This window comes from Triturus cristatus, chromosome 4_2, assembly GCF_964204655.1.
Source record: "Triturus cristatus chromosome 4_2, aTriCri1.1, whole genome shotgun sequence".
NCBI classification, from domain to species: domain Eukaryota; kingdom Metazoa; phylum Chordata; class Amphibia; order Caudata; family Salamandridae; genus Triturus; species Triturus cristatus.
Window position 1 is genome coordinate 116,797,510 of NC_140586.1, and position 26,792 is coordinate 116,824,301.

The window sequence follows — 26,792 nt, forward strand, 5'->3', positions numbered from 1 at the left end:
TACTATAGTCTGTAACCACTCTTTTCTTTATTGAGAGTCTTACTTGCAGACATGACGTGCGTGCTTAGCTACATTTGGCACACCATGCCCGCTTACTGTTGTGTTTTCCCACCCCACCTCCGAACGGAAATCGCAGCTTTTAATTTTTGCTAACATGACACCCGCCTAGGCAATCCCTTTAATGTGCACGGCGCCCTCGACAATTACTTATTTGCTAACATGGTGCCAGAGCCGGGCGCTAATTACTTATTTACTGGCATGCTGCTTTACTCGCAGACACCCAATACATTTTTGGGCACGGGCACCGCGCTTTGTTTCACGGCACCCGCTTTCATGTAATCTCTCTTGTTCCACCTTTTAGGTCTCGCCTGGCGTTGCAGCATAAAGCGCTGATAGCTGGGCGAGAGATTTTGCAGGAGAGTAGATTTGAGAAGGGGACTTGAAGCCCCGCCCCTCATTTTCATTGGCTTGCATCACCTTTTATGCTAAACGGTGGCCTGCCATTGGAAAAGAGGGTTTTTTGTTGACGCCCTTTCGCCTCCGATCCAGACTGGATTGCCTGCTTTGCTACTGTCGCAAAGCCCTTTCTTATCTTTATGGGGCCATGTGTTTCTAATTAGCGTGGAGTTGCACACTGCCCCCGACCTCTCAAAGGAAAAAAAATCTTGGTTTCGTCAAGATTTTTTGCCTTTGAGAGGTCGGGGGGAGTGCGCTCCTTCACACTAATTAGAAATGCATGGCCCCATAAAGATAAGAGATCGATGCTTGTTAAGACTTGCATCAGAACTCTGTGACATTTTTGGGGCTCTCTAAGTTGATGTCATAGTGCACCATGCTTTGAGATGAGGCCACACGTGGGGCATTACTCTGAGTCAACATGGTGTTTCGAGCATTTAGATTCAGATGCACGTTGTTATATTTCTCTGTGGTCGCTCGAGGCATGGCCGTTAGAGTCTAGAATGCATATAACGTACAGGTGCTGGACAATTTTGCAATGTCATTTTCCAGTCAGTGCCAAAACATTTCCATTTACTGACCTTACAAAAAACAACATTTTGCACCTGACAGTTGACGCAAAATGTGTTTTTACACTGGTTGGTGAGTGCAAATAATTCTGTAGAGTTATCTGCACTGGTGCAATCTATGTGATCCTATCTAAACTGTGCTGCACCTGGACTAGCACCGAAGGAACCACAGCTGGTTTCATAGAGAAGTATCAATTTCGCACCAACGGATACCGTGCAGGGACGGCGAATGTTTGCATGCGATGCCATGACCCAAGGAACCCCCGCTGGTTTCAGCGCTGCCACAGCCTTTGAATTCTACCCATACCTCCCACCCCTCCACCTCATTTCATTGTCCTGGGCTCTTACAGACGCCAGCATTGCCGCTTCGGACTAGAGGCATTTATAGAAAAGGAGTGACACAGGATGGTGAGGCACGGAGCTGTCCTCTGGGCAGTGTTAGCTCCGTTCCTTGGAGCTGCTTTTGTATCAGGAAAGCGTGAAATGGGAGATGGAAGGTAATAGACATTTTAATGACTAATAAAATAATAATTAACTGTTGTTGTGATCATTTTTAAATTTAGCCAGTCATCGCCACCTTGTGGCCGACTGTCACAAGCACCATTGTTCACAATTAAGAGTTGGTGTAAGCACCAGAAATCACCGGCTCAAATTAAGCACTGGTAATAGCAAAGGAAAACCCAAATATGCCCTTCTGCTCCAGGTGGTGCCGACTTTTGATTAAGCTGGGCCCAAGGACAGTGAGTCTAGCTTCTGAGCGTACTTAGCAAACTGTCTTTAAACATTTTTTTCTTAATTCCAGACTGCCAGCACCTGTTTTTTCAATACAGGTTCTTATTACATTCCTGCACTTTCCTTCCCTTGCCTAGGGATGCCACATTTCCCAGAGAAAAATACTGGTCGTGTGTTCATGTTTAAAGATTTTGCAAAGGTCTGGACCTGATGCTTAAATAAAACTTTATATAAAATCCTCTGTATTCACTTTCAACACAGGGTTTCTGCCATTGTTTAATTTAACTATCAGTCACTGGTTATTATGCGAGTATTATAGCATATTTTAAAAATATTTGTTATGTTACCTGCTTTAAGTACCGATAAGAGGGAAAATACAGACTTTATGTGATTTTTTTTTCCTTTTTGTACCACCAGGACTTTAAAATATTGGTCATCCCAGCAAGCCTATTCTTGTCCTCCATCTTCCTCCCCCCCCCCCTCCCCTCAGGGCTGCCTCTATCTGTTTGGCTTCATTGGAGCTTGTGCGGCAGAGCAGAACAGGTGAGCAGAGGAAGTGAAATGTGTTCACGTCCGGGTCACTGTGGTGAGGTGATCAGCATGACCTAACCTATGAGCACCAAAGGGCCCAACACTGAGATCAGAGAAGGACCAAGGCGAAGGGGAGGAAAGACATAGCCTCAGTTGCTCAGTGTTGGAAAGGCGTTCGCCGGAGGGGGGTTCGATACACGTCTTGCCCACCCCTGCGACCCACCTCTCCCAAGTAGGCCGAACCAGGCGCGCACACCCTGAGATACACTACGAACAGAGTGACACCACACGTATTCTTTGTAGGACGACAGGTTCTTTTATCGATGATTTCAAGGGATCTTTATGATCCAAGATGCAAGCAGTACAGCAGTGGCACAACGTACCACAAATCGGTCGTGGGGAATGGGGGTAGCGGGACAGTCTTTCAAGATAGTGTCTCTGCGAAATACCCTGCGGAAAGCTCACAATCCTCGAGCTGGAGGGTGTCGTGTCTCTGGGCGATCTCTTACCGAGTCGTCCTCAAGGGGAGCGCCGCGAGTCTCTCAGCAGGCACGAGTGGTCGAAGTTCGGGAGCCGCGATTCCGTCAGCAGGGCTCAGATGGTTCAATAGCTGGGGGCCGCGAGTCACTCAGCAGGCCTAGGTGGTTCAGTGTTCGGGAGCCGCGACCTCGTCCGCAGGGCTCAGATGGTTCAATAGCAAGAGGCCGCGAGTCACTCAGCAGGCCCAGGTGACTTCTGCATTCAGGAGCCGCGACAGCGTCTGCAGGCTCGGATGGTTCCAGGTCTTCTCTGCCCTCATCTCTCCGGCACCCCTTGTTATACTCCGCTGGCTCTTTGAAGTCCGGAGTGCTCGCAGAGAGGGGCCTGGGGTGACGGAGGGGGTTCGGCGGGATTTCCTGCCGCTCACTTCTTTGGTCTTTTCAGGTGGGTCTGGGAGGGACCCCAGACGCTCGGCAGGGGAGGCGCCTGCTCCCCAGGGGCCTGGTGGCCGATTGAGTCCTCCCGGGGAAGGCGACCCGAGGTGTGACTGGGCTGGCGCCTCTGGGTCTGGCTCGAGGGTTCCCGCTCCCTCGGTTGGACATGCGTGGTAGGTGTTGAGTCTGTCAGGCCTCTGGCCGGCCCGTGGATCGGGGGTGGCTGGGGCGGCCGGAGTCGGAGATGTCGTGTCTTGAGGGTGGTTGCAGGTTGGCGGGATGATGGAGAGGGCAACGCCGCGAGGCCGGTCTCACACTCAGGTTTCAAAAGAAAAAAAACGTCAATTTGTTCATGTTCAAGAGTCTGCAAAGGCCTGAACGTGATACTTAGACAGAACGTCATATAAAATCATATGTATTCATTGAAAACATGACTTTTCTCTTTTTGTTTACTTAGGAGTCAGGATTTTTAAGACAGTTCTTGAGCATTTTAAAAGTGTTTCCTATATTTCCTGTTTGAAGTATGTAGTGATAAAGAGGAAAAAATGCCGGCTTTAGGTAATTTTTCGTATTTTTGTACGAGGCGGGAAATAAAATAAAGGTCATGCTTGTAAAAAAACAGCCAGGTGGCAACTCTTATCATTTGCAGTGAAGGTTGAAGAAAGGAAATCTTTCCTTATTCTCTGACACAACCCAGCGACACCATGTTGGACAGGCCACATGAAGGGCTTGCTCCCTCCCCGCACGACAGGGCCCAAACCCCGGACTCCCAGGTGTTACCCCCAAGGGCAACCCGCACCCCGTCTCCCAACGGAACTCCTGCCCCCGGACATCCATGTATCATGGGGCCGAACCACTACCGGCTCCCCCGGCCGGATCAGCCGCCATCTTGGACACTGCGCCACGAGGCCGCGCGGCCTCAGCCCGACCCTAACCCTGGGCCTGGCCGGCCCCGACTTCCCGGCACCACCATCCACCCAGGAGGTGAACGGACCACTTGGCAGGTCAATGGGAGAAAGAAGCGTCGAGGGCTCTCCCCCGCCAGGTGCCGATCACCCTCCAGCTCCCCCAGGCGCTGGCTCCACCCCCTGCTGGGTGTCTGGACTCCCTCATCCCGGACCCCCCGACCTCCAAGTGCGAGGGTCCGGACATCAAAGGGCGCCAGACCTATAACTAGGGCAGCTCCAGAGCAGGAAGGCAGTTGTATCCTGGAGTCGAGAGACACCGAGAGAACTCATCCTTGACGGACTACTGGCGCTGCCGTAGCCCTGCCTTGTGAACTATCGTCCTGCCTGCTGGCGCTGCCGCGGCCTTCTGCAACATCCATCCTCGTCGGGACCTGCTGGCGCTGCCGCGGACCGTTGTAACGACCACCTTCATCGGGACCTGCTGGCGCTGCCGCGGACCGTGTAACGACCATCTTCACCGGGACCTGCTGGCGCTGCCGCGGACCGTGTAACGACCATCTTCACCGGGACCTGCTGGCGCTGCCGCGGCCCGTCCAAGCTAGAACACCGAGCTCGAGGATTGTGAGCTGTTGGACAGGCCACACGAAGGGCTGGCTCCCTCCCCGCATGACAGGGCCCCAGCCCAGGCCCACCAGGCGTGACCCACGAGAATCACCCGCACCCCGTCTCCCGACGGAATTCCTGCCCTCGGACCTCCATGTATCACGGACCCAAGCCACCACCGGCTCCCCCGGCCGGGTCAAGCCGCCATCTTGGGCCCTGCGCCACGAGGCCGCGTGGCCTCCATCCGACCCTAACCCTGGGCCTGGCCGGCCCCGACATCCCGGCACCACCATCCACCCAGGAGGTGAGCGGACCACTTGGCAGGTCAATGGGAGAACGAAGCGCCAAGGACTCTCCCCCGCCAGGTGCCGATCACCCTCCAGCTCCCCCAGGCGCTGGCTCCACCCCCTGCTGGGTGTCTGGACTCCCTCATCCCGGACCCCCCGACCTCCAAGTGCGAGGGTCCGGACATCAAAGGGCGCCAGACCTATAACTAGGGCAGCTCCAGAGCAGGAAGGCAGTTGTATCCTGGAGTCGAGAGACACCGAGAGAACTCAGCCTTGACGGACTACTGGCGCTGCCGTAGCCCTGCCTTGTGAACTATCGTCCTGCCTGCTGGCGCTGCCGCGGCCTTCTGCAACATCCATCCTCGTCGGGACCTGCTGGCGCTGCCGCGGACCGTTGTAACGACAACCTTCATCGGGACCTGCTGGCGCTGCTGCGGACCGTGTAACGACCATCTTCACCGGGACCTGCTGGCGCTGCCGCGGACCGTGTAACGACCATCTTCACCGGGACCTGCTGGCGCTGCCGCGGCCCGTCCAAGCTAGAACACCGAGCTCGAGGATTGTGAGCTATCCACCATACCATCTCAGCTACCAGACTGGTAACCAGACTGTCCCGCTACCCCCTTTCCCCAAACCAAGAGACTCGAATCGAGGGGACCCCTGAGTCCAGACCTCCTTGTACCATTTCATCGTACCTTAAGAACTCACCTATAAAGAACGCTAAATCTTATCCTTGTGTGGTGTATATCTGTGGGGGGGAAGTTATTCATCTGTACGATCGCTGGAGACGGCTCTCCCCGGAGACCTCTCCCCTTGTCCTCGGCCGACCCTCCCGGTCCGTCTAACACACCGCCTCCTTCTATACCCTCAGGCACATTCCACTATATTTCCTGCCATACAAAGCGCTTAGAAAGTCTAAGTGAGAGAAGAGGGAAAGAGGATTATGAAGGGTGCCAAACTTGGTTTTACCAGGGCGCTCTCTGAGCAAAGTTCAGCTTTGGCTCCAGGCATCACTTTTTTTTTTTTTAAATCTCCGCTTGTCTGTACATCAGCAACACGTTCTGTGGGGCACCGGCGCTTGGACCCCAGCAATATTTCAACTGAAGTGCCCCACGTTTGCAGGGCAGAGTGCAAGCTGAAGTGCCAGGCATCAGATAGGTGAAGGCCGCGTATCCGTCGATTGCCCCGGTGTGAAGGGGGCACTGTGGAACAAAGGGTTAGTGAGCATAGAGGGCTGTGAGTGTGCATAGGATGCAGGCAGTAGGGAGGCCAATGTATGAGCAGAGGAACAAACAGCAGTATTTGGACAGAGGATGTGCAGAGAGGGCAGTGTGAGAGCAGAGCGGACAAGGGACACAGAGGGCAGTGCACATGCACAGGGGGCACTGAGCAGAGAGGGCAGTGTGAGAGCAGAACGGACAAGGGATACAGAGGGCACTGCACATGCACAGGGGGCACTGAGCAGAGAGGGCAGTGTGAGAGCAGAACGGACAAGGGATACAGAGGGCACTGCACATGCACAGGGGGCACTGAGCAGAGAGGGCAGTGTGAGAGCAGAACGGACAAGGGATACAGAGGGCACTGCACATGCACAGGGGGCACTGAGCAGAGAGGGCAGTGTGAGAGCAGAACGGACAAGGGATACAGAGGGCACTGCACATGCACAGGGGGCACTGAGCAGAGAGGGCAGTGTGAGAGCAGAACGGACAAGGGACACAGAGGGCAGTGCACATGCACAGGGGGCACTGATAAGAGAGGGCAGTGTGAGAGCAGAGCGGACAAGGGACACAGAGGGCAGTGCACATGCACAGGGGGCACTGAGCAGAGAGGGCAGTGTGAGAGCAGAACGGACAAGGGATACAGAGGGCACTGCACATGCACAGGGGGCACTGAGCAGAGAGGGCAGTGTGAGAGCAGAACGGACAAGGGATACAGAGGGCAGTGCACATGCACAGGGGGCACTGATAAGAGAGGGCAGTGTGAGAGCAGAACGGACAAGGGATACAGAGGGCACTGCACATGCACAGGGGGCACTGAGCAGAGAGGGCAGTGTGAGAGCAGAACGGACAAGGGATACAGAGGGCAGTGCACATGCACAGGGGGCACTGAGCAGAGAGGGCAGTGTGAGAGCAGAACGGACAAGGGATACAGAGGGCAGTGCACATGCACAGGGGGCACTGAGCAGAGAGGGCAGTGTGAGAGCAGAACGGACAAGGGATACAGAGGGCACTGCACATGCACAGGGGGCACTGATAAGAGAGGGCAGTGTGAGAGCAGAACGGACAAGGGATACAGAGGGCAGTGCACATGCACAGGGGGCACTGAGCAGAGAGGGCAGTGTGAGAGCAGAACGGACAAGGGATACAGAGGGCACTGCACATGCACAGGGGGCACTGAGCAGAGAGGGCAGTGTGAGAGCAGAACGGACAAGGGACACAGAGGGCAGTGCACATGCACAGGGGGCACTGAGCAGAGAGGGCAGTGTGAGAGCAGAACGGACAAGGGATACAGAGGGCAGTGCACATGCACAGGGGGCACTGAGCGGAGAGGGCGGTGTGAGAGCAGAACGGACAAGGGATACAGAGGGCACTGCACATGCACAGGGGGCACTGAGCAGAGAGGGCGGTGTGAGAGCAGAACGGACAAGGGATACAGAGGGCAGTGCACTTGCACAGGGGGCACTGATAAGAGAGGGCAGTGTGAGAGCAGAGCAGACAAGGGACACAGAGGGCAGTGCACATGCACAGGGGGCACTGAGCAGAGAGGGCAGTGTGAGAGCAGAACGGACAAGGGATACAGAGGGCACTGCACATGCACAGGGGGCACTGAGCAGAGAGGGCAGTGTGTGAGCATAAATGGAAGAGTGCAGAAGTGGGAGAGTGCATAAAGTGGGGCAGGAGCAGAGGAAAGTGTGAGCGCTGAAGCAGCAGGGTGCTGAGGAGGTAGTTTGTGTGCAGAGAAGCCAGTGAAGACTGCGGTGTGCGAGGAGAAAAGGCAGGGGGCAGCCGGGGCACAGTATGAGCAGAAGAGAAGGGAGCTCAGTGTATGAACAGAGAAGGCAGGGTGCAGATGTGTGTGAGGAGGAGGGGCAGAGAGGACAAGCATTGGCATAGCCAATAGGTCTCGCCTTTGGGACCTTATAACTGTTTAGCCATGCAACAGTTGCGTAACTAAATACTTATGAGGTCCCAAAAGCGAGACCTATTGGCTATGCCAAGCGGCCGTGGGGCCGCGAAAGTGAAAGTAATCACGGTAAAGCGAGGCGCGCGCGCCAGCGCACATGCACTGTAGCTCTAGGCTGGCCTGGTAGCACTTTTTGGAGCCCTCTCAATAAATCTCGCCAAACCAGCGCATGCGCTGGGTCAGGCGAGACCTAAAAAACGGCATTGGGTGAGAAGTGGCAGGGGACAGGGAGGGCAGTGTCAAAGCAGAAGGGGCAGGTAGTTGAGAAGGCTGCTTGGTGTCACAAGGCACTTGTGAGTTCTGGTGAGGTCACCTTTCAGCTCTTCCCTTGAGATTCTTGCCTTGTAGTGCAATGTTGGTCATGAGAAAGAGTAAGGACAGAGGAAAAATCACTCTGTAATTACAGTGACACAGGCCTCTTTATAGACCTCCCCAAAAAATCCATAACATAGCAGATTTACCGAAAATAGCTGAGACAGCCCTCCGAAATCTGGGATGTCCTGGCAAATCTGAGGTATCTCGCCCCCTACTAATAGAGTAAGGTCTATGACTATGAAGAGATTAAGATTACTGTTACACAAATTAAGCAGTCAATGATAAACGGAAACAGTCATTACAACACGGTCATAACCACGCACGACCATTACCATGCATCCTTTACAACGCACATGCCTTTACCACACTTGTCCGTTACCACAAGTCATTTACCACAAATATGCCTTTACCATGCATGTCTTTACTACGAAATCTGGAATGCATGGTGAAGGCATTTTTGTTGTAAAGGATGTGTGGTCATGACTGGTTTAGGGTTCAGGGCCGGGTAGAGGGCTGCGGCAGGGGGTAGTTTTAGGAGTCAGGGCCAGGAAGAGGGGCAGCTTTGGGTTCAGGGCTGGAGAGGTGGGCTGCGGCGGGGGGGGGGGGGGCGGTTTTAGGGCCCAGGGCTGGGAAAAGGGTCAGTTTTAGGCGTCAAGGTCAGGCAGGGGAATGCAGCAGGGGGCAGTTTTAGAGCTCAGGGCCAGGTAAAGGCATATGTGCGGCAACACACAGCATTCTGCACAACTCTGCCCCTCTGTACCTTTCTGGCGCTCTCTTGGAACCTCTCTCTGTTTAAGTTCTGGGCCGGATTTGGTTCTCTCTGTCCAGGTTCTCGTTCTCTCTCTCTTGCTCTCTTCATTCGGTTCTGGCGTCTCTGTCTCGTTATTTCGTCAGTAGATGCAAGCCCGTTCATAATGTCTATTTTCCTCTGTGAGCGGATCACGTGGGGATAAATACTTTAAAACTAAAACACTCATTCTGCAACACCATGCTTGCCAAATTTTGACCACCTATATGCCCTTATCAACCATGCCTTTACAAGTACATTTTCGTAGTATAGGCATGAGTGGTAAAGGCATATACATTGTAAACATTTTTGTGGTAAATGCATGCGTGGTAATGACGCATGTGTTGTACTGATGGCGTGGTAAATGCATGCGTGGTAATGACGCATGTGTTGTACTGATGGCGTGGTAAATGCATGCGTGGTAATGACGCATGTGTTGTACTGATGGCGTGGTAAATGCATGCGTGGTAATGACGCATGTGTTGTACTGATGGCGTGGGAAATGCATGCGTGGTAATGACGCATGTGTTGTACTGATGGCGTGGTAAATGCATGCGTGGTAATGACGCATGTGTTGTACTGATGGCGTGGGAAATGCATGCGTGCTAATTGCAGGCATGGTTCCGTCATAAAACCATGATAAGCAAACACTAGCCCATTGAAGAATTGTGTTCCCGGGCTCTAGACTAGACTAGCTTGAACGTTCTAGCTCATGCCACTGAAAGGGATTGGATAAATATGATGTAGACATCCCAAATGTTTGATGAGAATTAAGTGCTTGATTCACAAAACCCTAGGGGACTGTTTCAGAGTTTGGCACACAAGGTACTCCATTGAATCAGCGGCAGAGCTCACTGTCTGCCAAAGTCTCGGTCTGCCTTGCAGTTTTGAGTTGGTTGGCCTGCCAGGTATATGCTAATGGAGTAAAATGTACATTGTTGGCGTAAAATCTTCCTTAGGTGTCCTGAGGGAGAACAGGCCATTGGAGTTCTGACCATCCACCCCTACTTAGAATGTATAGTTGAATGGATCTTTTTACTGTCTGTCACCACCAGAAATATCCTGACATTGAGGGACAGTAAAAATAAACAAGCACTGGCATAGCCAATAGGTCTCGCCATTGGGACCTTATAAGTGTTTAGCCATGTAACAGTTGATGGTGTTTCACCAAGGATATTGTACTGCATAACTAAATACTTCTAAGGTCCCAATGGTGAGACCTATTGGCTATGCCAATGCTTGTTAAAAAAGCAGCAGCGCGGGCCGCTGTCGGTCCACTTCCGCTGCTACCGATCCCACTGCACGTTGAAAGGGATGGGTGGGGTGGGAGGGAGCCCAGCAAGGCCGAGCCTCTGTCCCCATTGCCACTGACCCTGCTAGTAAGAACTCCTTGCAGACGTCTCTTCCCACTTACAAAAGGAAACTGTCAGCCCTGCCAAGTACCACGCATCAGGTTAGACTAACGCATTTTAGTGCAGCGATCCGCATCACCGCACTAAAATGCTTAGTCACGCATTCGTAGAGACTCCTGAAACCCCTGCAGCACTGAGCTAAAGTACGGAGACGGGAGCAACGCACGGAGATGGGAGAAACGCACAAAGCACTCAAGCAAGCTTAGCAGCGCGGACAGCTGCTGTGAGTCAGGCAAAGCGCACTCACTGTATGACTGCAGTGCTGTGCTGTATGGTACAGGCTTGAAAATCAGATCAATGTCAGGGGGTCGCGCTGGCCTGGGGGCTCAGCTGCTTAGCTGCATGCATACTCATCATTCACAGATCTTGATGAGACTCACTCCCGCCCGGCTGCAGAGGTATCATGTGACAGACAAGAAGTCACACTAGTGAGGCAGCAAGACGTGGCAGTAATGTTTCTTTGCTGCACCACTGCCAGCTGTGTGCTGCCAGTTTGCTACCTCATCACTATGTGAGAGCATACCAGGTTGCACTGAGTGGTGGAACGTAAAATGGTGCCCCCCCCCCACACACACACACAAGATTGTTGTGAGAGCCTCACATATCTCACAGAGATATTAATTGACTGGGGCTGAATGTGCCCCTCCCCCACCCGGGTTAGGGACCCTCTGACCCTGTGCGAGTTTTTCTGAGTATCACATTGTTCGCCCCCTCCCCCTCTGTCGCCTTGAGCTCCACATGCCAGGCTTTAGCCCGCTGTGTAGGATCGGAAACACCGGAAGCCGCACAGTAGTGCTAATTCACTGGCTGGGGCTGTGGAAGTAAAAGAGAGAGCAAATTTGTGGACTTACCTAGCCCTCCTGGGCAAGTTCGATGAAAGTACAATGGTCCTACCCCACAGCTTGCACGTGTAATCCTGAGGTCCTGGCAGTTCACAGAAAGTGCCCCTTAGTGTATGTTATCAGCATTTACATGTACAGCGCCTTCCACAACTGGCATGTCACCATAGCGCCTAAGGATTTAAGTTTCCTGGATGTTTGCGGGTGTCATAATGTTTCCCCAAGGGGTGCATGGGTATTTTCCTCGTGACCCCTGAGAGTTCAGCTCAAGACTCGCCTCGCGGGGGTGGCGGCAGAGGGGCTGCCTGATAGAAGAGGTGTAAGGAGGGCAGGTGAGAGGTCACTCCTCCGTAAGTGGTGATCGAATGCCCTGACCGTTCCCATTCTATTTATAGACTTGTTGTAAAGTGCCCGCGTAGTCCGCATCAGGGCGCGAGCACCGGAAGAGTGGATCGCTGAAGTGTCCTCCAACATGGACAGGTGTGACGTGCAGGAGATGTGCCCTAAAGTGTGTTACTGGACACGGTTAGTGCACTTCACACGTAGAGGTGGCGTGGTGCAGTCTCTACTAGCATGGGACTCAGGTGACACTAAACACCACGTTAGCCCCCAAGGGACACTGCCTATCTCCCCTACGCTCCCCCACCCCTCCCGCCCTGCACTCCTGTCCTGTGATGATAATCCAATCTGTGGCCTGGATCATCGCTGCAGAGGTAGGATCGGTGCCATGCCGTGCCGTACTGCAAGAAGAGACCACAGTCGTCGGCCACTCAGATAGAATTCATGACTACTACTAACATGATGTTGATTTTAATAGAACGTTAATAATCTATTACTCTGTGTAGGGTTCTCTCGGCCTCCAGAACCTGTTTTTCACTGACTGGGTAATCAAATTGTTGTTAAGCAATGCTCGTTTTGGAACGCTTTCTTAAATTACATTGTTAACTCGGTGGATTCGGCGGTCAAACAGTTACTGGCCCTGTGGCCCACCGTTGGATTTCCTTTAACCGTAACTGAGTAAACCATACCCACTGGACACTAAATATTCGGGGGTTATGGTTTTCCGCTATAAAATAAGTGAAGCGCATGTTTCTGATGTTTGAGTTTGTGTGTTTAAGATTTCCTAATGCCAAAAATGCTTGCTGTCCAATGCACGCAAAGCAGGCAGGTTGGAGCAAAGTCGCGTTTCTTTACTTCCTCAATTTGACATCACGAACAGCGGTGTCACTTGCAATAATGCTCGCCGTTCATGCACACTCTGAGGGGCAGATTTATGAGCCCCTTGCGCCACTTTTGCGTCACTTTTCCCATGTTAAAAGTGACGCAAAAGTGGCGCAAGGGGCTCATAAATCTGCCCCTCAGTCTACACTAAAGGCTCTGCACTCTGAAGTTCATCTTATTCTTTGCAACATGTGCTTAAACAAATTAGGCCAGCAATTCCAGTCACAGTTAATGAGACATGCTTTTCTTAATTTACATTTCAATCTGAGACTGGGATTTGTCTTTTTCAGAACCGGTGTGAAATTAGGCTTAATGTGCTACTCCGTGGGCAGAAAAACACCCAAAAACAAAAGTAAGGTTGCTTTTAGAAGCACTGTGAGGGGCTGCACAATATATTTCCTTTAATGCAAACTGTATTAAGATAAACACATTGCCTGAACCCCTGACACTTCACTTCAAAGCAACTCCCCCAGCAGTGAAGTTTGTGTGTCGCGCCTGCCTGTGGGTCTTCCTGGTGCTCTAGCAGGCATGCACCGCACACAAGCTGTCCACTGGGAAAGTTGCTTTGAAGAGCACTGTCTGGTACAAGCCAGTTTAAATAACTTAATGTAATCCAGGTGTGCCACGCCCTTTGGGCTCCAAGGGCTTCAGCCCCCCCCCCCCCCCCGGTTTGTGTGTCAGCCCGGCTGAGACAGCTTCCCGGGCACACACACAGCCGCACCCGAGTACTGGTGGAATGCCTAAGGGTAAAAATTAAAGGCAGTAAACCCGGGACAGTTATCAATAATAGACCCCATAATAAAGATCAACCATGGTTTGATGAGGAATGTCATAAAATAAAAGCATGTATTAGACAAAGGGAAAGAAGACTTAGGGTAAGATTTAATATTGAATTATTACTTACCCTCCAGAAACTAAGGATAAAATATAAAACGATTATTAGGAATAAAAAAAGAACTTAGAAAGATAGTTGCTGGGCAAGTATGTTAGCCGTAATTGAGTCCAAATATGTGAAAGGTTTTTGGAAGTTGGTCCAACAAAACTCCGGCAAAATATTAGGGTCTTTGCACTGTATGGTCCCCGAATATAACTGAGGGAAATGTATGGGAAGTGGCCTATGGTAGAGAAAGTAAGTACAATATCTTGGAAAGGAGTGAGGGAGGATATAAAGGAGTATTTTACCTCCAGTCATATTAGAAAAATATCTAGCCTAAACCTAACTCGGGCCTCAGGCCCAGATAATCTGCCGGCAGCAATTATAACAAGCATTGGCATAGCCAATAGGTCTCGCCTTTGGGACCTTATAAGTGTTTAGCCATGCAACAGTTGCATAACTAAATACTTATAAGGTCCCAAAAGCGACACCTATTGGCTATGCAAAGCGGCCCTGCGGCTGCGAAAGTGAAAGTGATCGCGATCACGATCAAAGCGGCCAAAGTGAAAGTAAACGCGGGTAAAGCGCGGCGCGCACGCCCGCGCACGTGCACTGTAGCTCTAGGCTGGCCTGGTAGCACTTTTTGGAGCCCTCTCAATAAGTCTCGCCAGACCAGCACATGCGCTGGGTCAGGCGAGACCTAAAAACGAGGCCTGAGTGGGGGGCAGAGTATTTTGCAAAAATGATTCAGGGGATCCTTAACACAGGCATTGTGCCAGGAAACTGGAGAGGAGCTATTATAAGGCCAATCCATAAAAAAGGAGTTTTAAATGCCCCAAAGAACTATAGATTAATAAATCTCCTTGATATAGGAGAAAAAGTATTTGCCAAAATAGTTTTGGGAATACTTAAGGACTGGGCAGAAGTAAATCAGATTGTGCCCCCGGAACAGGGGGGTTTAAAGAGGGACATTCAACTGTTGACCATTGTTTTGCTCTCTGGTTCATTGCGCGGAAGTCAATTGAGCAGAGGGGAAGTTTGTGCTGCTGCTTCGTGGACTTCCACGCAGCATTTGATCTGGTGGACCGGGTGCAGCTGTGGGAGACTTTGATTGAATATAACATCCCAAGTGATTTGTTAGGGCTGATTCAAGCACTTCACACCGATAATTGGGCCCAGATTATTTTGATTTGGAGAGGAGCATATCTCAGAAAATCCAGATTGGCAATGGGCTGAGGCAGGGGTGCGCATTGGCCCCCCTTCTTCTTTCCTTGTTCATTGTGGACTTGCCATCAACCCTAGGCAATGTAAGTGGGGCAAGCTCAAAGCAAGACGGGAAACATATCTCATGTCTACTATCTGCGGATGACCTTTTTATTATGGATCAAACAGAGATAGGTCTGCAAAGAAAGCTAAACAGGTTCAATGATTACTGTCATTTTAAAAAACTAATTGTCAATACAGATAAGACAAAGATCTTATGTTTTGGTCGTAGGAAAATAGGGTTCACTTGATTTCTGGGCTCCGTGAAGTTGGATAAGGTAGCAGAATATAGGTACCTGGGGATGTGGTTCGAGAGAAGCTTGAAATGGCAAACTCACCTCAACGCACTAAAGCTAAGGGCATCAGCGTCGGTCAAGGGATTAAAAAGATTTAACGGTGCTTATTGCGAAATGTCCGACAGATCGGTCCTAAAAGCTTACTCAGCAATGGTACCACCTCAATTTTTGTATGGTGCAGAATTGCTTTATCTGAGTGGTAAAAACAGATGGGACGTTGAGGATGGAAACACTCTGAAAAATCTATATTCGTTGCCCAAGTCGTCAATGGTTCAGGCAGTGAGACTAGAATTGGGAATCACCCCATGGGGTATAAAGTTTGTATGGCCCTGCTATGATTCTGGCAGCGTCTGAGAATGGGAGAAGATTATAAAATCTCACAATGGTGTAGAAACGAGATTGTAAAGAGTGAGCTAACGTGGGCAAAAGGGATCAGGGCTACCATCACCAAAGCGTGTGGCATGATGAAGGTTAAGCTGTGCCCCCAGACTCTCCAAATCCTGATCGACAAGAGGGAACTTAGGGCCCTGGGAAAAGAAACCTCTGGAGCCCAGGACCAAGATTACCTCTCGGGGAAAAACTCTGTACGATTCATGGCTTCTGCGTGGCAAAATGAACATTTCCCTTACATTGACATGCTACCTAGCTGTTGGTTAAGAAGAGAACTGTGAAGGTTAAGAATTGGGGTTAACCCATGTTATGCGAATAATGGGGTAAAAAGATTTATGATAGACAGTAGGGGAAATGCACCTGCGCTTTGGGAACAACATGTGATATTTTACATATACTATTGGATTGTCATAAAGTTTTAGAGATACGAAGAGAGTTTTTGTGTCGATATTAAGAATAGGGCTCAAGCAGTAAACCTTCTAACAGAAATAAGCAATTTAGACATAGCTTGTGTCGTGGGGACGTTCACCCAAGAAGTCAAAGAATTCCTCAAAAATGATTAGAACTGCAATGTCTATTTTATAGTTTTACGTGGCCTATGTTTTATGAAATGTTGAGAGGAAAACTGAGTGTATTATATGAACTTTTATGTAGTTAAATAATGAATGTGTTTTTTGAAGTTTTTTTAATGTAGCTTTTAAAACGTTTGAGGACCAGTGGTCTAAATAAACTTGTATTAAATTGAACAGAGCCTTGAAGAAGTCCCTATTTGGATGAAACGCGTCGGTTAATGGATTGTGAATATTGGATTTTATTTGCCTGATTCGTTCGTCTTTTTCAATAAAGAATAATTAAAAAAAAGAAAACAAGATTTCATGGACTTGAAAGATTTCTTCAGATCATCAATAACAACTTCTGTCTAACTGATTTTGAATGTATCTATAATCTGTGTGTGCAGAATTCCTATTTTCTATGTTGCTGTAATTTTGGGTTTCCCAAATAGGGAGTGGAGAGGGGTGCACCCCCTGGTTTTCCTGCGCCAACACTACTGGCCTAAATAGTTATTGACAGGTGTGGTTCTCTTGCCTCAGCCCTCAGTTTGTTCTTTATGTCATATGTCAGTATGGAGCAAAGTCGCGTTTCTTTACTTCCTCAACTCGACATCACGAATAGCTGTGTCACTTGCAATAATGCTCGTCATTCATGCACACTAAAGGCTCTGCACTCTGAAGTTCATCTTATTCTTTGCAACATGTGCTTAAACAAATTAGGCCAGCAATTCCAGTCACAGTTAATGAGACATACTTTTCTTAAGTTACATTTCAAACTGAGACCGGGACTTGTCTTTTTCAGGACCGGTGTGGAATTAGGGTTAATGTGCTACTCCGTGGGCAGACAAACACCCAAAAACTTTAATGCACACTGTATTAAGATAAACACATTGCCTGAACCCCTGACACTTCACTTCAAAGCAACTCCCCCAGCAGTGAAGTTTGTGTGTCGCGCCTGCCTGTGGGTCTTCCTGGTGCTCTAGCAGGCATGCACCGCACACAAGCTGTCCACTGGGAAAGTTGCTTTGAAGAGCACTGTCTGGGTCAAGCCAGTTTTAATAACTTAATGTAATCCAGCTGTGCCCGGCCGAGACAGCTTCCTGGGCACACACACAGCCACACCCGAGCACTACACAGGTCTTTAAAAGACCATTTAATTGCTATGGAGGCTTTGTTGTGTTTTCACCCCTTTTTAGAGCCCCTGCATCTTCACTCTTCATATTGCTGGAAGAATCAGCCCCCCCCACCCGACATTTTTTGTAGGCCCATCCCCCCCCCCCCCCGAAATTTGTCTCTAGTTGCACCTCTGATGTAATCACCATTAAGGTATTTACTTTATCAGCTCCTGACTGCACAATGGCACAAGACGTCTTTGCTCCAGCATTCCTCCTGCAAGAAATGAGGAATTCTTGTTCCCCTCGGACATTTCACTTGCATTCCATAATTTTTTCATTTGGGGCAGGCGTGTGCAAAAACAGTAAAATGGCGGAATTATCTGTTGGTTCCCACAGACTGAATAAACAAGCATTTACAATGCAATGGTCTCGGCATTTTTAAAGTTAGAGCTATTTGCATTGCTCATGACATTATTTTTGTTTATGTTTTTGTTTTTTAAAACATTTAAAGAAACGGCATTGTTATTTACAATGTCAATAGCTTAATCACTCTCAAATGCGAGACCTATTGCATTTGCACCCTCACACAGAGCCACCTACACACACACTGATTAAGCTATTGACATTGTAAATAACAATGCCGTTTCTTTACATGTTTTAAAAACAAAAACATAAACAAAAAAATGTCATGAGCAATGCCAATAGCTCTAACTTTAACAATGCCGAGACCGTTGCATTGTAAATGCTTGTTCAGTATTGGCTGGGCCCGTAGAACAGTGCGCACGTGATCATTCACCTGGGGAGAATTAGGGATGAGGGAGATAAATTGTACTAGTCTCCAGCAGTAGTTTTGGTTCAACCTCAAAGAAAATCGGGGCTGGTGTTGTGTGTCTGTCACAAGATGCGGATAAGCGAGTGTGACAGTAGGAAAGGAGATGACATAACAGAATGCTAGGAGGGCACAGAAGAAGCTGCAGACGGTGCAGGAGAATGCATCTTGGGAGCCGGCCAGGGTGGCCAGAAAGCAGCGTGGAGAGATGTGTCTGGGGTTCAGAGTGTGGAGAGCTGGTAGAAAGGACCAAAAGTGCAGTGGCTGGACTGGCCATTGGCGCACGTCTGTGCGAGAGTAAGCTGTGGCTGCCATTAAGAAGGTCCAGGGGAGCGGGGGGGGGGTTGAAATCATAGAGACAGTGGGCGGGGCTGGGCAGGAGCATGCAGCAGGAGAATGCGGCAGGCAGTGGAGGGCAGGTGAAGGTAGGCAACCCGTGAAGGAGGGTGAGCACAATCGGAAAAAATGCTATAAGGTGAGAAAGAGCGAGAAAGGGTGAAAACAGTCAAAAGTGGTAAAAAGAAACGCAAATGTGAGGCAGTGGAGATAGTGAGGGGAAAAAGGAGCAAAAAAAGGAGCAAAAAAAGGAGCAAAAAAGCAACAAGTTGTCGCAAAAGCAGAGCATGGAGAGTGAAAACAGTGCAAAAAGGCACACAGGAAGGAGTGGATAATGTGGCGAAAAGGGGCAAGAGAAAGAGCAGAGAGTCCGAAGAAGCACAAAGAGGCAAGTGCTGAGAGGCAAAGGGTGAGGCAGAGAAAAGGAGGCAGCCTAAGAAGCAAGCAGGAGGCTAGGAGTACTCTGCCCAAAGTTGCAGAGGGATTCGGTGTCTCAAAGGGCTGAGCCTTGTCGGAGAGCCAATGCAATCACGAGAGGAAACAGGCAGGGCTAGGCAACGTCTCCTCAATAATACTCTAATATAACACTGCAGCATTAGGCATATGACTACACGGCAAAGCAACAGAATAAAGAATAGGATACAATGTAACAGAGGAGCATTAGTAATATGACTACAATGTAAAGCTGCTGCATGAGGAAAAGAAATATAGACCCTCCAGCTCTACACAGGTTAGATAAAGCTAGAGACTATGGTCCTGATTAGAAGTGACCCGTGTAGGGCTGAATGCGATAATTATCACATTCCAGCACTGAAGTGTTTAGATGCATCTGATGCGATAATGTTAGCCTATTCCGATGTTTTAGGGACTAACGCGTGGATTTTTGTGCTTACTGCTCCAAAATCAACTTGCTACACCAAATATGGAGTCTTTTACCCTTTGTTAAATTCTAGCAGGATTTCCCAGCCAAAATGTAACAAAAGGGTAAGTAAGATATTTATCGCACCTCTCAACTATCACGTGCATCATCAATACTTGTGACTGTAATCCTTGCGCAAACAGGACATTTGTAATCAAGTTATAGATGTGTTTTAATCAATGGGCACACAGGATACCCATCTGTCCGTTACTTCAACGATAGAACAGTAAAACAGATTTGGTCTACTCACGAAATTTGGTGCAAAATGCCGCTATAAATGCAGTTGTGTGCCTGAAAATTTCCTTTTTATGCCGCAAAAGTTTCAAATCAATGCCACAATATCCTGGCGGTGCCTGACAATTATGATCGTAAGTACGCAGTAACTGTGTAAGACTGCACTACTCTTGGGCCTGCCATGCAATTAACCCAGGACACACCCTGTAGTAGCGTTTAATTATCCCATTTCACATGACTGGACCCCCTAACACACCAACTCCATGCCACTCGACACCTCGAGCACTGCAAAGAATGCAGCTCTTTCTCGGCTCATCCACAACGTGCAGCTCCTAACACCCCCCCCCCACACACACACCCCACCCCAAATAAATCAATGTAAGATTGCGGCTGCCTTCGCAGCCCAAATAGGAGACCCCGTTCAGTGACAGGCTTTACTCCCCTCCTCCATTCACTGAAATCGTAGATGTGCTCGTTACACGACACCCTCCTCTTTGCCTTCACCCCAAGTAGCAAGGTCCTCACCACCACTACCCCCGCCTTCCCTATCACCCATAGGCTTTGCTATTCCTTTATTGGCTGCGATAGTCGACCACCCAGGAAAGTGGCCAATCAGAGGAGCAACTGCGTCACCCCAGACTGGAAGGCATCATGCCTGGCTAAAACTCCAGCCCAAGCCGTGACCCTCTTAACGGCGTAAGGCGCATTGTCTGCAAAGGAGCAAAGACAGCAATAGCCGGTGAAGAGGATTCGAGTCCCTCTGAGTGGCTCCAATCTTCCTCCTACTCCCGGCGCTACACAAAAGAGCTTGCACTCACTCCATCTCCAGCAGTCCATATAGAAAAGTTCACCGACAAAAGAGGCCGCGTGTTTTCTTCTCTAGTCCCCTGGAGTGCCAGGCAGCCTACTGGTGCCAGATGCGGTCCCCTTAACCGGGAGACCGCGAGAACAACATTCCGCAGGGCTTTTTCCTTGGGGAATTACAGCCCCTCAATGTCTGACACGGGTTTCCAGAGCGGCGGACTTCCTAGCCAGTAAATTCATGGGTCCGTTAAAGGGATCTGAAGTTTTCATTACAACGGTCTCATCTACATCCCGATTACTGGCATGTGCAGTATGCTGCTTTTCAGCCATTTACGCCCTCTGTAGTTTTCCCCCACCATCTGACAATATTTTCTCACGAACGCTAGTTGGAATTGAAAAAAGATGGCAATTTTATTCCCATCGGGACCGAACTTTAAATCGCGTTGTCTTGCGACTTTGAAAGTGGATGGGTGTTGGCTACCTTCTTCCCTTGAAGCAACTTAAGAGGAGCAAAATTCCCCATTTTAAAGTGAAAGTTCACACGAAGAAAACTGCGACCTATGAGCGTTCACAGTATAATTTATAAGAAATACATGACGCTCACAAGCGGGACATGCACATTTACACACTGATAGCACCTACAAAGTAATCCACATGAGCAACATCGTGCAGCCACTTTTCGAAAACCAGAACATGGTCAAGATTTTATCAGAGGGAAAGGAGAGCGAAGGTAGAGGAGCAAGCAGCGAGTGAGCTGTTAACACACACATGGAAAGCACGGATACCAGTAACGTGTCTATTACAGCGAAAGAGGCCAGTAAGCTCCCATTACACAGTACTTAAAGAGATGGCATATGGCAAAAGCCGCTGGGATTTGGTGATTCTGCGGATGTGCTGGTTATAATTACTCCCAAAAACTTGTGCTGTGCTTTTAGAACACACTCGAGCAAGCACAACACTGCCTTTCTCCGAGGCGAAGCAGAAATGCCACGGAGAAAGGCAGAGGCGTTTCCGGATTCGGGGGCGTGTTTTTCTGTTCTCTCCTCTTGCCATTGGCTGGAGGAGATAATGAGAAAAGTAGCAAAAAACACGCCCCGAATCCGATAAGGACGGGGCCTGTTCGGAGAGACACACCTCTTCTCCAATGGCTGGCCAGCATTTAAGAGGCCAGCCAATGGAGAAGAGGAGAGAAGAGGGGTGGGTTCAAGCCCCTCTTCTCCAAAACATTAAATCTCGGAGCGAGACTGCGCAAGCGCAGCCTTCGAGCCGAGACCTAAAAAGGATTCTGCTCCCCCGAGCCTCCACCAGGGAGTTCCTGTGCACACCATTCAGTGTCGCTGGGGGCCCTCTATGAGGGGGGTGCAACCTAAGGAACTGTCAAGATCACCCTCAGGCACCTAGTGACCTATCACACAGCTTAAGACTTCACTGGGGTAGCTGACAATCCCTCTGCACCTCCAAGACAGCAGGTACTGGAATATCATCCGCAGCAACAGCCCAGATGGTTTTCCTATTAAGTACTGAAATCTGCATTTCTGCTATCATCGAGTTATGTAGGATTTACCTTTTTAAAGGATGCTTTCGCTATAAGGATGATTACAGTATGGATTCCTTTCTCGGCATGGAACTCCCACAGCAACATCCCTTCTATGTCCTCCCATCACGAGGCACCAACATACTTCAATTAGCCACCTCAGCCAGTCAAACCCCAGTCTCCTTGGTGGGCCTGTTCCAATTAAAGTCAGCATTGGGCCGCTTCTATATTTTGAAACTGCTTACCTTCCCATGAACTTTAATCCTCCCAACCAGCCCCAAAGTATGATCCTTTTGCGTTGGCTCACGTTTACTTGCAGATAAAAAGGGTAAGGACTACTTTTCATTATTTACTGTAACCTTTAATTTTCTAAATGTTTAGTTGCTTTCAGTTAATCAATTAAATTCATATAAAGAGCCTTATTTCGAGCTTTCATGCTTTGTACTGTGAGTGTTTTTATTTACTTCTGCAACTCCACACCATTGTTGTGTCCTGTTTTGCTGTTTTATTTAATACTACTGGGAACACAGCCAAAATGCAGAAAGCGGCTAAGAGAGTTTTCACCTAGGGTAACTTACTGGGCTGTGAAATGCACTCATAAACGCCATAGGAATGCCTGACATCTTGGTGAGTGATGTGTTGGTCTCCATGTGTGAGGTAGGTGAATACAACTGAACTTTCACAAAATATGTGAGTCCTATGATCATTCCCCAACTAATGCAGATCTCAGGGAGGGAAGAAAATCTCACATCGACATCTATAGTAAATAAGCATTTGCAATGCAATAGGTCTCGCATTTGTGAGAGTTTAAGCTATTAGCACTGTAAATGACAATGCCTTTTATTTATATTTTAAAGAAACAAAACCTAACTAAAAGGCATTGTCATTTACAATGCTGATAGCGCAAACTCGAGTAAATGCGAGACCTATTGCATTACAAATGGTTGTTTTGAAGAATTGATGACATAAGGTCTAATATAAAGTTAAAGCTGCCTGTAGCCAGATCCTAGTGAGTGTTTGATTGGAAATTTGCTGACAGAAAAGGGGCAAAAGGGCAAACAACTACGGTGTGAAAACATCAGATCCCTGGTTATTCCTTTGTGCCCCAAATACATGTCTTGCACTATTTAGGGGAAGGGGGCACAGTCCTGCCAACAGCCCCACAAACCAAAAGCATGCTCAGCAGCTTGGGATGACAGCCTGGGTGCCAGTGGTCAGCAGAAATGTTGTTTCAGAAGTCCATTGGCAAAAACATTTCTGGGTGTCTGTTATTGTAATTTAGCGCCAACAGTAGGTAGTACCTTATTTTAAGCCTTACCTTGTCTTATGGAAGTAACAGAAGGTAGGCCCTTTAGCACAGTCCCACTGCTGCTATAGTTATGGAATGTTTGAGGTGTTGTATATAGAGAAGAATGTAATGTGCCTGGCTACAGAAGAATGTAATTGTACTATACAGAGAATAGACCTGTTTAACAAAATAGACATACTCACAGATAAAGGCACAGGGAGATAAAGTGATGTGCACAGAGTCACATAATGTTTCTGTCAAATTCCAGAGACAAGAGTACAGACCGCTTGGGTCTAAAGTATACGAATCAGCTAAGAGACCACGCTCCCCCATATGTTACGTCTCAATGTATGTGCTGCCAGTTTTTAAAATAAAAATATACATTTAATTAAAATGTGTTGGAAAGACGAATCAGAAAAAAAGGTAAGAGATTGCATCTTCTTAGTTGAGGATGTGTAATGAACTATGGGCCACATGTTCAAAGGATTTTTGACTTGCAAATCGGTAGCAAATCAATTTGTGCATGCAAAAACTGCTGCACATGATGTTGGACAAGCATTCGCAAAACAAAAGTAGCGATGCAGCCGATTTGTGATTCGGTAATTTTGCAACCAGATTTTGTGAGTCGCAATTAGGAAATCATTATTAGTTAGTCACAAACGGCATCCACATGTGAGTCGCAAATTGTGAATAGTCGTAAAATGACTTGTTTGCACATGCAATTTAACACCAATGCAGAACTGGTGCTAACAGGGCCCAAAGTATAAAAACAGCCCCAGAAAGCATCAGGGACTTCCACAATGGCTGCCCTGTACATGATAGCGAGGAAAATGGCATACAGGCTACTCAGCAGAGGATTCGGAGTCAGGTGAGGATATTCAGAGTCAGTCTGACCATGTTGAGAAGACAGAGGAAGAGATCTATGAACAATGCAGGATGAGTAGTAATGTGACCTTGAAGTTAATAGCCGCCTTAGAGCCGTATCTTGAAAGCAGTATGCAGCAGAGCAATGTAATCCCCACCCCTGTCCAGGTGTTGTACTCCCTCCACCTATTGGACAGTGGCAGTTGTAATAGCAGTGGTCCAAAGGATGTCACAGAGCATGCTTTTGCGTGTTCTTTTACAATTTTCTAGACACCATGCTCCTCTACATACACCAACACATTAACTTGCCCTGGAATGATGTAGAAATGCAAACTGTAAAATTGCAATTCTACCAGATAGACATTTTTGCATGATTACCCCCCAACTTTTTGCCAGATACCTGATGCCAACTTGACTGAGTGTGTGCTGGGACCCTGCTAACCAGGCTCCAACACATGCGCCCTTTCCCAACACTCTACCTTTGATTCCACAATTGGCACACCTCTGGGCCACGTGTAAGTCCATTGTAAAAGGTACCCCTGGTACAAAGGGCCTTGTGAGCAGAGAGGGCCTCTGAGGGCTGCTGCATGTATTGTGCCACCCTCAAGTACCCCTCACCTTAACACACACACTGCCATTGTGGCCACGTATTTTGGTGCTGACCAAACCAAAGAGTCAACATGGCACACATCTCTGTGCGCCATGCTCACCACCAGTGCCTGTGGCACTGATAAGTTACCCCTCTAGCAGGCCTCACAGCCCTAAGGTAGGGTGCACTATAACCCAGGTGAGGGCATAGCTGCATGAGCAATGTGCCTCTACCGTGTCTGTGCAATTCACATTGTAAGTGCAGTTAAGCCATTTTGAGTACATGGGCTGGGAGTTTGTCAACACGAACTCCACAGCTCCATGATGGCTTCACTAAAGACTGAGAAGTTTGGTATCAAACTTCTCAGCATAATAAACCCACACTGATGCTTGCGATGGATTTATTATAAAATGCAGTCAGAGGACATCCTAGAGATGCCCTCAGAAAAACGACCAGCCACTATTGTATTGGCTAACTGGTCCCCGCCAGCCAACCACCACCGGAAAGGTTTCTGACCTCATGGGGTGAGTGCCTTTGTACTCTCGGAGGTCAGAAACAAAGCCTGCGCTGGTTGGAGGTGCTTCACACCTCTCCCTGGCAGAAACAGCAACACTTAGCGATGAGCCTCAATGGCTCTCCCCTTGTGATCTGCTGAATTGGGCAGCTCCAACTAGTGGAGATGCTCGCCTCCCTGTCCAAGCCCACATTTGGTATCAGGAAAGGTGGGAAAATTAGTAGGCATAGTAGGAGTGTCCACCTTAGCCTTGCACACCCCAAGCAGTTGCCAGGAGCTGACGTGAATTCCTCTTTTAGAAACTGTCTATCTTGAATTGAAAAATTAGGCCCAATAGGAACAGGGATGTGCCCCTTTCCACAAAGGAAGGGGGATCCAAAGGGTGTAGTCACCCTAAGGGACAGCAGCCATTGGTTACTGCCCTCCAACGTCAGTAACACCCTTAAATTCAGTATTTAAGGGTTTCCTGGACCTTGTTTCTCAGATTCAACGACCTACAAAGAAGAAGGACCGAAGAACTGTGCAGCAGTGGAGAAGAAGATGATAACTGACTCGGCTCCAGCCCTACCGGCCTCTCTCCTCCTCCAGCGACCCTGCTCCAAGAAACCAGCGTGACTAACAGCCAGCAACCTCCAAGAACCCTGGAGAACCTGTGCTGTCTTCAACAAAAATGCTTGTCTCCGGTGGACAACGGATTTTTCCAGCAAAGAAACCAACACAAGCACTCTGGATCCAGGCGGGTCCACGACACTTGCACCACTCTGCACCTGATGACCCTGGGCCGAGTCCAGGTGGCCACTGACCCAGCGAAGTCTCCCCGGCAATCCTGACCTGGGATCCAGCATTGGACAACCTCTCCTGACCTCCCCCTGGATGCCTGCAGCCTCAATCTGAAGGGTCCCACAGACCTTGCCCGGAGCAGGTGAAAACCCTACACCTAAAGACACCCCTGCACTCCCGGGCCTTGGTGTACCCAACCGATGGTGTCTTGGCATCCCCCACTATCCAACTTACCTCTCCAGTCATGAATTCCTTCAGCCAAACTTTGGAGCCAAGCCTGCAGCTGTTTCCCCCAACCGAGGATCTCCATTGGCTTCAACTGAGCCCCCCGACACCTCCTTTGCACTCTGCACCTCTGGTGGTGCAGCCTCAGCGCTCTTTGGGTGGACCCCTCCAGTTCTGATCTTAGCCCCCGGGGCCTCTGTCATTGACCCCCAGGTACTTACCTGTAAGCAGTGCCTCCTCGAGGTGCCCCCAGCCTACATAGGATAACATTGGGCCCAGTGACCTCTACACCCGGCTGCCCTAGTTCCGCTGGTGGTGCAGTACCTACCTTGGTTCGACCTTTGCCTAGTGTTGACCAACCCCTGGAGACTGAATCTCAAAAGCGCTTACTTACCTGTAAGTTACTCACCGGTCGTTTTCCCATAGGATTGTATTGGTCTCTCACTGTATTGTACTAAGTGTGATCTTGAATACAAAGTATATTTTTCTGTACTGAAAAGCATTTCATGCCCATGTAAAGTACTGTTTCATGCTATGCAAACCTATTGCCAGCAATTCGAAAGTGTTGCATAAAAATCTACATACCTGTTACCAAGTTCAACTTGGTTCCTAGAAATAATAGTAACTCAA